Source organism: Ptychodera flava (genome assembly GCF_041260155.1).
Source record: "Ptychodera flava strain L36383 chromosome 23 unlocalized genomic scaffold, AS_Pfla_20210202 Scaffold_23__1_contigs__length_28996876_pilon, whole genome shotgun sequence".
NCBI lineage: Eukaryota > Metazoa > Hemichordata > Enteropneusta > Ptychoderidae > Ptychodera > Ptychodera flava.
Genome location: NW_027248277.1, coordinates 8,223,314 through 8,234,429, shown reverse-complemented (window position 1 = coordinate 8,234,429; position 11,116 = coordinate 8,223,314). Strand labels below are relative to the sequence as shown.

At 36.0% G+C, this 11,116-nt stretch overlaps 1 long non-coding RNA gene across 1 annotated transcript in view; it reads right to left on the bottom strand.

The window, feature by feature from the left end:
* Window positions 1-1,762: 1,762 nt before the first annotated feature.
* Window positions 1,763-11,116, bottom strand: part of LOC139124175 (uncharacterized) — a 30,360-nt gene continuing 21,006 nt past the window's right edge. Inside the window, exons 5-6 of the long non-coding RNA XR_011549879.1 lie at window positions 3,580-3,662; window positions 1,763-2,770 (exon numbers count right to left, since the gene is read on the bottom strand). This is a non-coding gene — a long non-coding RNA (uncharacterized lncRNA). The remainder of the gene's footprint in view (window positions 2,771-3,579; window positions 3,663-11,116) is intronic.

Genomic DNA, 11,116 nt, shown 5'->3' with positions numbered 1-11,116 from the left:
GCCAGAGACGAAAAAGTTCTATTCCCCAGAATTATCGGCAAAAAGACAGGCATTTTTGACGAAACTCTGTCTTCATGACAGAAGGCGATGCTGTCTTAAGGTAGATAGCGCCTCGGAGACAGAAATTCGGGCTTTCAAATTTTATCAATTTTCTTCTGATCTACCACTTGTCGAGGTTCATTTTAAAACTCTTGACGAAACAAAATTTTTAGTCTTAGTTTTAAGAAAATAGAAAATTGTTTGTTTTTTTTTCCCCTACAGAGTACACTCAGGAATGGCGGCCATTTTGAATTTCAAATATCAGGAAATCTTGGGTAATTCGTCTCTGTAGTGACCCTGATTTTCATTCTTGCTTTGGTAAGAGAAAGTTCGAAAGTTTCATTTAGGAAAGTTTGAGCAAAAGTTTAAGTATTTCACTTTCGAGGTGCATACTACCTTAGTAACAAGCTATCTTACTGACATGTAATTGGATAATTATTAAGAATATACAAACATTTTTCTAGTACAGCATCAGAAGATGAAAAACATAATACATGGTATTGACAAATACAGTAAAATTATCTGAATATCACTACAAAAATAAAGAAAACTGAACAAATTCTTTAAATTCTTTCAAGTACACCAGGTTACTACTTTGTAGCTTGTATATACTGTGTTTATGTCTACTGAGTGATAGTGATAGTGAGTCCGGTACCCAAACCACTGCCTCATAGTACTGCCTCCTTCAACAATATTTTGTCAACATTTCAATCATCAGTGTTCCGCATTACGACAGAGTCACTTATCATTCACATCTTTGTAATCACTGACATCTATCCACTGTAATCATTATCTTTTCATTCACCATTGATGACAACATCATCATCATCACCATTATCACCAATATCATCATCATCATCATTATCAACACCATCACTATCATCATCATCATCACCATTATCATCAATATCATCATCATCACCACCACTATCATTATCAGCAACATCATCATTATCATCATAATCCTCACATCATCATACAATTATCTTAATGTTTTATAAATAACTTAAAATATTCATACCAAGTGTATCATTAAGTTACTACCATTATTATACACCTACTGCCGTAACCTATGGGAGTTTGACCGTCCAATAACTTTCCGTATTTTGCGGAGTCCCGAATACGGGAGACACGCGACGCACCTGTTTTGACGTTTGACCTAGCGATTATCGGATGTAAACAAACTATTTTACGGTGAGTTATAGACATAATAACAACTTCCACCAAAATGTATTCGTAGTATAAGGTTTAAAACACGCTAAACACAAAACTGAGTCTAAATGCAATTGATTTTTATTTTAAAAAACTAATTAAATTGAAAACATTCAGCGAAGTTTGCTTGTACTGCACTGGAAATTAATTGGCTTCGTGCCAACGCAACAATCGCGCGCGTTCCACTCATATCGCGCGTGCCGCATCCCTCAAAATTTACCATAGAATTAGTTTATACGGACGATTAATGGAGGTAGGTGTATAATAATAGGGTTATACACAAAATACGGCCCTGTATGGACTGGGGACTCAGTGAGTGACGTATTGGGACTCGCCTTCGTCGTCCAATGTGTCACTCACTGAGCCCTCGTCCATACAGGGCCGTATTTTGTGAATAACCCTATATTACGCTGCTTTAACAAATAATGACTCATTAATAACTTGGTATTTTAACCAGCATTCATCTGTAAAATTCATAGCTATGATATTTGAATACTCAATACTGGTGAAGTTTGCACACTTATTGGCACTGACAAGAGAATGGAATGGTCCTGTGTCTTTCAAAAGACATGATATTATATACTTGATATTAATCTTTCTGTATGTCTTCAAATATGTTAACATTTGTGTCAAAACTGTTCTATAGGCCAGTAATCAGTGCATCTGCTAAATTTAAATAATTTAATTGTACAATGTACCCCCTCCGGGCCCATGATGGATGAAAGCAACTTTGCACAACATAATGCATGAGGGGTGAAACTGATACATTATGGAGTTATAAGTTTACTTGAGCCCTGTATTGGCCAGCTGGAGTATATTATCACTATTTTTTATAGTCATGGCAATGTCAGGGTCTTTGTAGATGTTCAAAATATCTGAGTTGACAATGCTGGATAATAGGATACATAATCAATAATAATCTGAGGGGATGACGTCACAAAATTGACTGGTATTGACAAAGCTAAAATATATTTATAAATAACTCACATACCGAATAAATGTCTACTTCATGAATGCTGGAAAAGTTATCAGATTTTATTTCACGTGAAACTTATGGTTAATCATACAGCTTTCAATAACTTACTTAACACTATTTACAGATACGCAAGAACAAAAATCAAACGCAGGAAAAAAACAAATACCTTCTCCTCTGACATTACAAATCAAATACATTGTAAAGTTTGTAATCTAGCTGAAACTGAGTAAGTACAATTTTCTGTATTTACAATTATTTCTAGGAATTACTTTTGAGTGTGAAAAAGTGGTAAATAATTTCGCAAGAAAATGAGGAAATACTTTATCAAATTTAACTTTATCCATGTAGGAGAAATACGTTAATAATTGAAAGTTTTTAAAAAGTACAGGGATTTCTTGTTGTTTGAAAATATGCAGTGAAATTATGACTGCCGTTTCAAGAAATAAAGGTTGCCTAGAGTGTCCAAATATATGACGTTATTATCAGCAAGCTGAAGTGACTTGGCTATACAATAGCTGGTGACTGACAGAAGAACTGATCAATCTGTGGAGAGATTGCATAAAAAGATTATCAGAACCAATCATAGGACCAGTCTACAAATGTCATTAATATGCTTATAACTATTTATGAATATTACAATAACTTCATATATGAATTACACTGGCAATGTACAGGAGCACAACAGGTTATAGCTTATTGGTATATTTTAATTACTCACAGCAACTTAGTGAGTCTAAGACTGAGATTATTGTGTAGCTGATTGGTTGCCATGCCTTTGTAATAAAACGTTTTGAAAAGAAAGCACAGTAGTGTATCAAGAGACTGCAACCTGCATTCTGATTTGTGGGACGCAAAGGCAAAATTGCAGGATGCTGGACCAGACATACAATTTAACATTATTTTAGGGAGTATGTGTATGCTTGGACATGACAGGCGCCCTCTGACAGGCAATTGTTACTACTCTGAGGATGGGGTCAAATATTCCTGATGTGTGCCAAAACCATTGCAGTACCAGAGTGATGTGAAACCAAGTCAAAAAATAAAACAAACAAAAGTTAACAATGTTACTAGGTTCTAGATATTGAATGAGGATAATTACAAAGAAAGACCAGACAATCTTGTACAATAGATTTGACATGTTATGGTATGACATTCCATGATTTTGAAAAATAAGTATCATTATGAAAGATACATTTTACATTACTCTGCAGTAATGATATGCCAGGGGTGGCTGGTATCAGAATACTGAATGGATTGAATTATTCCACTCCTTCCACCCCTATTCCTGCCATATTGTGGTTTAGCCAATTCAATCTGGGGCGGGAGGAGGTTCAAAGACTACTCAGGCTTACCTGTGTGACATCACTGCTTCTCCAAATTTTCAGATTCCTGTCATGTGACACTATCAGGATATCTCCATTGGCTACTTTGATATCTGTAATGCAATCCCATGGGTCTATTAAACAAAAGGAATCATTATGAAAAGTATGAAAAAAAGACAATATGATGTTGACCACTTCAGTATTTGAATAATGTTTGATAGCAAAATATGTTCACTTTGATTATTAATTTAAAAACATACATACCCTTGTGTCAAATATATTTTGTGATAAATGAAACCTTCATATTCTTTGTATGTTTTTTAATGTTGAGATAGACACTTGACATAGAAAGACTATTTGAATTACAAGTGTGACTAAAACACTTGTAAGTACAAAGGTCTCGAACTGAAATTTTGCTGGTGAGAAAATGATCATGGGTCATAGGTTTACTGGAAAAAATGTGAGAAGTTAATTATTTATTCAAATGGATGGCAAAATGTGACATGGATTGAGAAGGAAGTTGATAACTGAAGTTGCTTCCCTAAACAAGACTAATTTTGATGGGGGAATGACAGTAAGCAAATATTGGTGAACGGCTGGTCATTTTGTCAAAAAATATAAACACAATGAATAAAAATACAATAAAATTCAGATTAAATCAATGGCTTTATTTCCCAGACTCATTACAGCTAAATCTCATGGTCCCAGCTAGCTGGATATTTTTTTGAAAAAGTGGTCTTGGCATGTTAACACTGACCCACCACCAAACTACAACTGTCCTAACAAATTGACATCTTATTGCTAACTTTGAAATTTACCCATAAAAACAAACATGCTTCACACTAGCTGTGATATCGCAGCAGTACTTGTGGCGTATATCAAATGCGCTCGGGTCATTGGGGTCATCCCCACAGTCCCGCTGCAAGCCAAACAATGGGCTTTGTTGGCAGTTTACAACGAGACCGACCGGTGTCGTAGATTTATCTCGCAAAATCACAAAATAAATAAAGTTTGCAATAAGTAAAATTATACCTACTGTATCACTGACTATCTACGACTCATCTTCTACTCCTGCTAACGAACACGACTGTGACAACCTGTATTTTCAACCGTTTTTCGACGAGTCGTCGATGGTTCCTGCTTGAATTTGAACTTTTGACCTCCAACGTATTCAGTGCGTTGTACGTGCGATTGGGCAAACATCGCAGAAACCGTTGACGGCTCACGGGAAAATGGTCGAAAATACATGTTCTTATCGTCAAGGAAGTTAGCAGGCGTACAGAATGAGTCTCAGATAGTCAATGATAAAGGTGAAACAAGTTTATTTATTCAAAGGCTAATATAGTTCATTATTTTGCAGGCTAAATCTACGACACCGGTCGGTCTCGTCGTAAACTGCCAACGAAGCCCATGGTTTGGCTCGCAGCGGGACTGTAGCGATTACCCTAATGACGTGAGCGCGTTCGATATACGCCACAAGTACCGCTGCGATATCACAGCTACCTTCACAAATAAGCATAATCTCCTTTTGTTACAAATACATATGATTATGCTGTCGGGTGGTTATACATGTACTATAGAAATTGCAAATGTTGTACAGAAGAACTTAAAAATGTGAATGATGTTAATATAAGGGGTGTAAGCCAGTGCTTATGTTACAACCAAATTCAATTTATTTTTCAATAACACACTACAACGGATGCTGTAATATTGACAAGATATCACACACAAAAATGAAAAATATAGGCAAAGAATAAAACTAGTGAAAACACAGAAATTAAAGTCACATGTACAGGCTGATTGTCTGTGCAGTTAGCTGTCAATATGCTATTGTGTCAATGAACATGTATCATTAATATTATTCATGGAGTTAGCCTAGCTTGAATGCAATCATCATTGGTAAACTTTTACTTTTTGCTGTTAGGTTTGCATGAAATCAAACTGCTGTAGCAAAACAATAATTTTGCCATTTATCAGTTCGCCTCCATCTATTTTCACTGTCAGCATTGTGATGGGTCAAAATAAAAAATGCATGCAGTGTGTAAATAAACTGAAGTATGGACTACAGCAACACCGATACCAGTACATATAAATTGAAATATACAGACACTGATAGCAAAATTCATGTCACATTGAATTCCATCATTCTGCTGAAGGTACAATACCCGTTCTGGGATAGATATTCCGACTCTCAAATATTTTATTATTTATGTGAGCTACTGGTACCACTTGCGCAGGCTCATTTTAAAGCTCTTAGAGTAGGAAAAAATTTCACCGTCTTAGTTTTTCGAAAATCATAAAATGTACCTTTTCCAATAGACTTAAAACAGAGATGACTGCATTTTTGAATTTCAAATATGGGTAAATGTTACAAATAGGTAATTTCTTTCTCTGGTTTGGACTATGCACAGTGACCCCTGGTTTTTGTTCTTGATTTGATGAGAGAATAGTTGAAAGTTTCATTGAGGAAGTTTGAACAAAAGTTTCAGTCTTTCACTTTCAGAGGAGCATACTACCTTAAGTCACATTGAAAAAAGATGAAAGAATTTATGTGCACCAGTTTTAGAAATAGTATTGCAGTGAAATACACACTGATAAAATATTAAGATGTAGGAATGCACAATATTATCAAACTTGCTTATCTTCAAAATAAAAAAAACTTTGCTTATTGTCCTTTTTTCTTGAAAATGTATATACAATACATTAAATTTTACAGAAAAATTTAAAATGAAATATTCAGTATCATGTGTCATAAAAATCAACCACTATTTCAAAGAATATACGTCTATGAATATCTTGGATAGCGGTTCACATAAAACATGGTTGATGACTTCTTAAAATAAAGCAAGACAAGAATTCTGTTAGTAAATAAACCCCAACACTAAAACATAGCATCAATGACACTTGGCTCACATTTGATTTGATTTGGCAGCCCAGAGTGAGTATACTTGACTATGTTTATCCCTTGGAACATGAATGCAATTGGATGAGCAATTTCAGGAAAAACGATTTTTGATTTTTTTGGAAAAAATTGCCCCAAAATTAAAAATATGAAATTTTCACCACAATTTGAAGATACTCAACTGAGGTTGCCTCTAGTACATGAATACCAGGTTTCAAAGCAATCAGAATATTTAATTCAGAGAAAATTATTTTTTATCAAAAATGAGAAAAATTGTCCAAAATATACAAATATGAAAATTTTGCCACAATTTGAACAAATCTGACAGAGGACAACCCTAGGATCATGCATAACATGTTTCAAGGAAATGGGATGAGTGCAGTCAGAGAAGGTTTTTTGACAAAAAATGGGAATGATTTGCTCTAAAAATACAACAATCAAAATTTCACCACAATTTTCACAAATCTAACTAAAGTCACCATTAAGAACCTGCATACCATGTTTTAAAAAATCTGGCCTGTGGTTACAAGAGTTTTAGTGATTTGCTTGATTTTTCTTTTACCTCATTTGCATATTTTTGACACTGGCATATTCATTTGAACAAATTCATATCTCCACTGCTGGTGCACCTGTACACCAAATACATGTACTAAGATGCTAGGTGCTGTGGCTTTGGAGATTTTGATGTGGATGGACATACCGTACATCCGTACATACTAACATACATGCATACAACATACATACAGATATACCGGTACAGATGCCGTCGACCTACCATATAAGCTCTTTTTGATATATGTATACATATACCAAATGTGAGCTAAAAACTGACAAGATAAAGTATCAAAATAGAAAACATTTGTCTAATATAATGGAAGATATAAACTGATAATCATGAATAGAATATTACAACTTCCTCTAAAACATGTTACTGACAATGCAAAAATAGACTAACGTTACAACAATCTAAAACCAACCCTTAAAATCATTTGTAAATGAATATCTTTAGAGGGGCGTCCTCTCAATCCCTGGCTCTCACATATGAGGTTTGTGACATTGACTGTTTATGTGATTTTAGTCTTTTAACCCTTTGAGCGCCAAAGTCTATTTTTGTCCCCTTTATTAAATAAAACCCAAGTCAATTTTTCTCAGACTTTTACCAAACTTTTGAGAAAAAAGTGTAGCCAATATGAAATGTGACGTCCATTTGGTCCAAAATTATCAAAAAATTACAGAAAAATTCATAGACATTGGTAAAATTTTGCACTAAAATTTTGGCGGGGGAAAATTATAGCGCTCAAAGGGTGAAAGCTGATAAAAAAGCTGCCCCTTTAAACAAGGAAAAATCCAAGTTTCAATACTTTTACACAACCTTAAATCGGTGAATGATTAAAAGAATTCAATAATCTTTGTCTTCCCTTTGCTGTGTGTATTATGCATGGCTGAATTGCCTTATAATGAACATAAATAGAACATTTTTCCATATTCTGCAACATGCATACACATTTTATACATGTATTATTTGTAATCTTGTCAGTGGCTCCCAGTCCTGTAATATGACTGAGACCAATCAACAATACACATTTTGGTACAATTTATTGTGATTTTATCACTGCACAAACACTTTGATGCAATGGTTGTCCCTATCTGCTACAACCACGCTGCTAGGTACATCATCTGTCAGTGCTATACCAGTGGAGCGGTTCAGTGCATCACTATCAATATCAATACGACAAACAAACTTGCCACTACTCTCGAACTTCAAAAGACTGCAACTCTCAAACTTTGATGGACCACTGGGGATCTCTGTAGTAACATAGACATATTTATCATTTTCAAGTGCTATTCCTTTAGGATGTCTCATATTACCATCCCCACTCTGACAATCAAAGGAATACAAATACTGGTCATGTGCATTGAATACCTGAATACGCTTGTTGTTGTAGTCTGCTACAAATACCATTCCAGTACTTGCTATGATTACACCCCAGAGACTGTTGAATTGCCCTTGACCTTTACCTTTTGACCCAAATGACTTAAGGTATTTGCCATCTTGTGCATATACCCTGACACAATGCCCACCCGAGTCTGTCACGTAGACATTGCCATCTACAGGACTAATCCCAATACCCCATGGATCTTTCAACTCATTTTGTCCAAAGCATCTGATGACATGTCCATTCTCATCACTGACAACTACTTGCTTATTGTTGTTATCTAAACTATAGTGTGTATTATCACTTGATATAGCTATATCACATGGTGAGAAAGGCTTATCAAACTGTTTAAATTCCAAAACTTTCTTAAATTTTCCCTCTCTGTTGGTTATCTGCAATCTATTGTTGTTTGTATCTGCAGTGACAATGTCTGTGTCATTGTTTATGGCCACACTCAAGGGATTGCTGTACTGTCCCTCAGCACTTCCTTGACTGCCAATGGTCTTCACCAATCCTTTGATGACAGGTATGATGACAGGACAGCCTGGTATTGGTTGATCTCCTACTGTTATGGTAACTTGATATTTTCCATCCAATTGTCCAGCCACTGTAATTCTGTGTGTACCATCTCTGTTATCAGCTACATGGATGTCTTCCCATGATGCATCAGGTTTTCTTACCTTGGCTTCCACTTGTTGTTTTGGGATGACTTGTTTTCCTGTGGAATCTCTGGTTGTGATCAGTATGTCTGCAGAGTCACCTTTCCAGAGTTGTTTTGGAATGCTTTCAACTGCACAATTTGACATACACACATCAGATTTCAGTATTCCCAGAATTCCTTGCTCAATGTACTGATCATTTGGTTCAAATATTAGGTCCTCATGTTCAGAGTCTGCCGTAGTTTCCATGGTTATCAGTTCTGTGATGCGAGTACCAACATCAACCTTTGTGAAGAGAAGTTGAGCAGCATTCCCATGATGCATCAGTATCTCTATGTAACTGCATGCACTCTTAATATTACCATGTTTTAATTCCATCTTATCGATATCAACAGCTGCTCTTTCAATTTTCAGTTTGTAATCGTTTTTCAGTTCATCTATCAGTCTCTGCTCTTCTCTCTTTATTTTGTTGATGATTTCTTCTGCTTTCATTCTCACCTTACTTTCTTCTCTGCTGCACTGCTCTGTAAGATCACTGTGTGTCTGCTTGGCCAGGGTTTTATTCTTTTCAATTTCCTGTTCTTTCACTTTCAGTTTGTCAACCATGGCTTTCAATTCTGTAAGATACTCATCTGCTGCATCTTTCAAGTCTCTGTGTACATGTTCTGGTATGCGGTGTTTGACTATGGTGCAGTCTGTACAGACTGGTACCTGACAGGTTTCACAGTAGAATTCAATTTCATTCTTTCTATGGAGACTGCAATATTCCACTGCTTGTCGTGTAACTGCATTTGATGATTTAGTTGATGTTTCTCTGTGATTGGCAAATTTCTGTGGATCTTGACACACTTGTTACAAAGATAATGTCTGCACTCCTCACACCAATGAGTGGTTGTATTCTCTTCACAACCTTTACACTTCATCTCAGTCCCCTGCAAAGAATCCACCCGTTGTTTGAATTTATCGATCAGACTGCTCATAAAGAAGTTGCCTTTTATCGCTGGCACTCCTCCAACAGGAAGCTGATATTGCTGTCGACATTCCAGACAGTTTAGAGATCCAGTCTTCTCAACCAGTGTGACTAAACACTGCTCACAGAATGTATGCAGACATGGTAGAATTTTAGGAGACTTGAACTGCTCCAGACAGATGGTACAACACAGGAAATCTTCACCAATTTCTTCTAAAACTTTATGTTCAGGAGCAGCGGCCATTGTGCATAGGTATGTCAGTGAACCAACTTGAGACAGGTACAGAGCTGTTTGCAGATCAGGCCCCTCAGAATGATATACATGTAGCAGGTGCAGTCCTTGTTGTCATGTGACTTAATTACCAATGCTTAAAGTTCTCAACCTATGCAAATTCTATACTAACAGTATTTACTAATTTATGATGCCCTGATGACCTACCGGTATTTCTTGACTGGCAAGCCATTTAATAGTGAATATTGTCATGCAATTGAAGTCAAAGGTAATTTTGATGAGAATACTGTCAAAGGTGTGTACAGATTTCTTTGGGCTTTTAAATGATAGCCCAAGCCCTGTTGGATAGAAGACTCATAAGCTGGACTTTCATAGAGAACGCTAAGTAAGAGCACTGTATGCTGTAAACAAGATTGACACCGCAGTGACACAAGATTGTGCCTTGTTTACAGAAACACATACCATATCTGATAGACTTGTAACTATAGAGGTTACTAGAGGTGACTAAAAGAAATGTCCATAAATTCATAAAATGATCTGAAGATATGTGAAATTTTTTGAGTTACACGTTATACTGACCATGGAAGCAGTTATTTCTTATAGCGAAAAACTCTGAAAAACGCTGATATGCAATGTTTTTTCTCTGATCCATAATTTAATTCCCTGTACTTCCAAACTGTCTTCACTATGGCAATCTGTACCATGACTGTACTTAAACGGGAAGTAACAGGACTGTGGGTGCACAATAGGGGATAACTGGTGATGCAGTTATTTGCATAAACTGGGCGGAAGCTTTTAAGTTCTCATGTAAACGATGGCTTATCATGCGGTAAACACTATCTGATGTTACACCCTAGGGAGATTTGG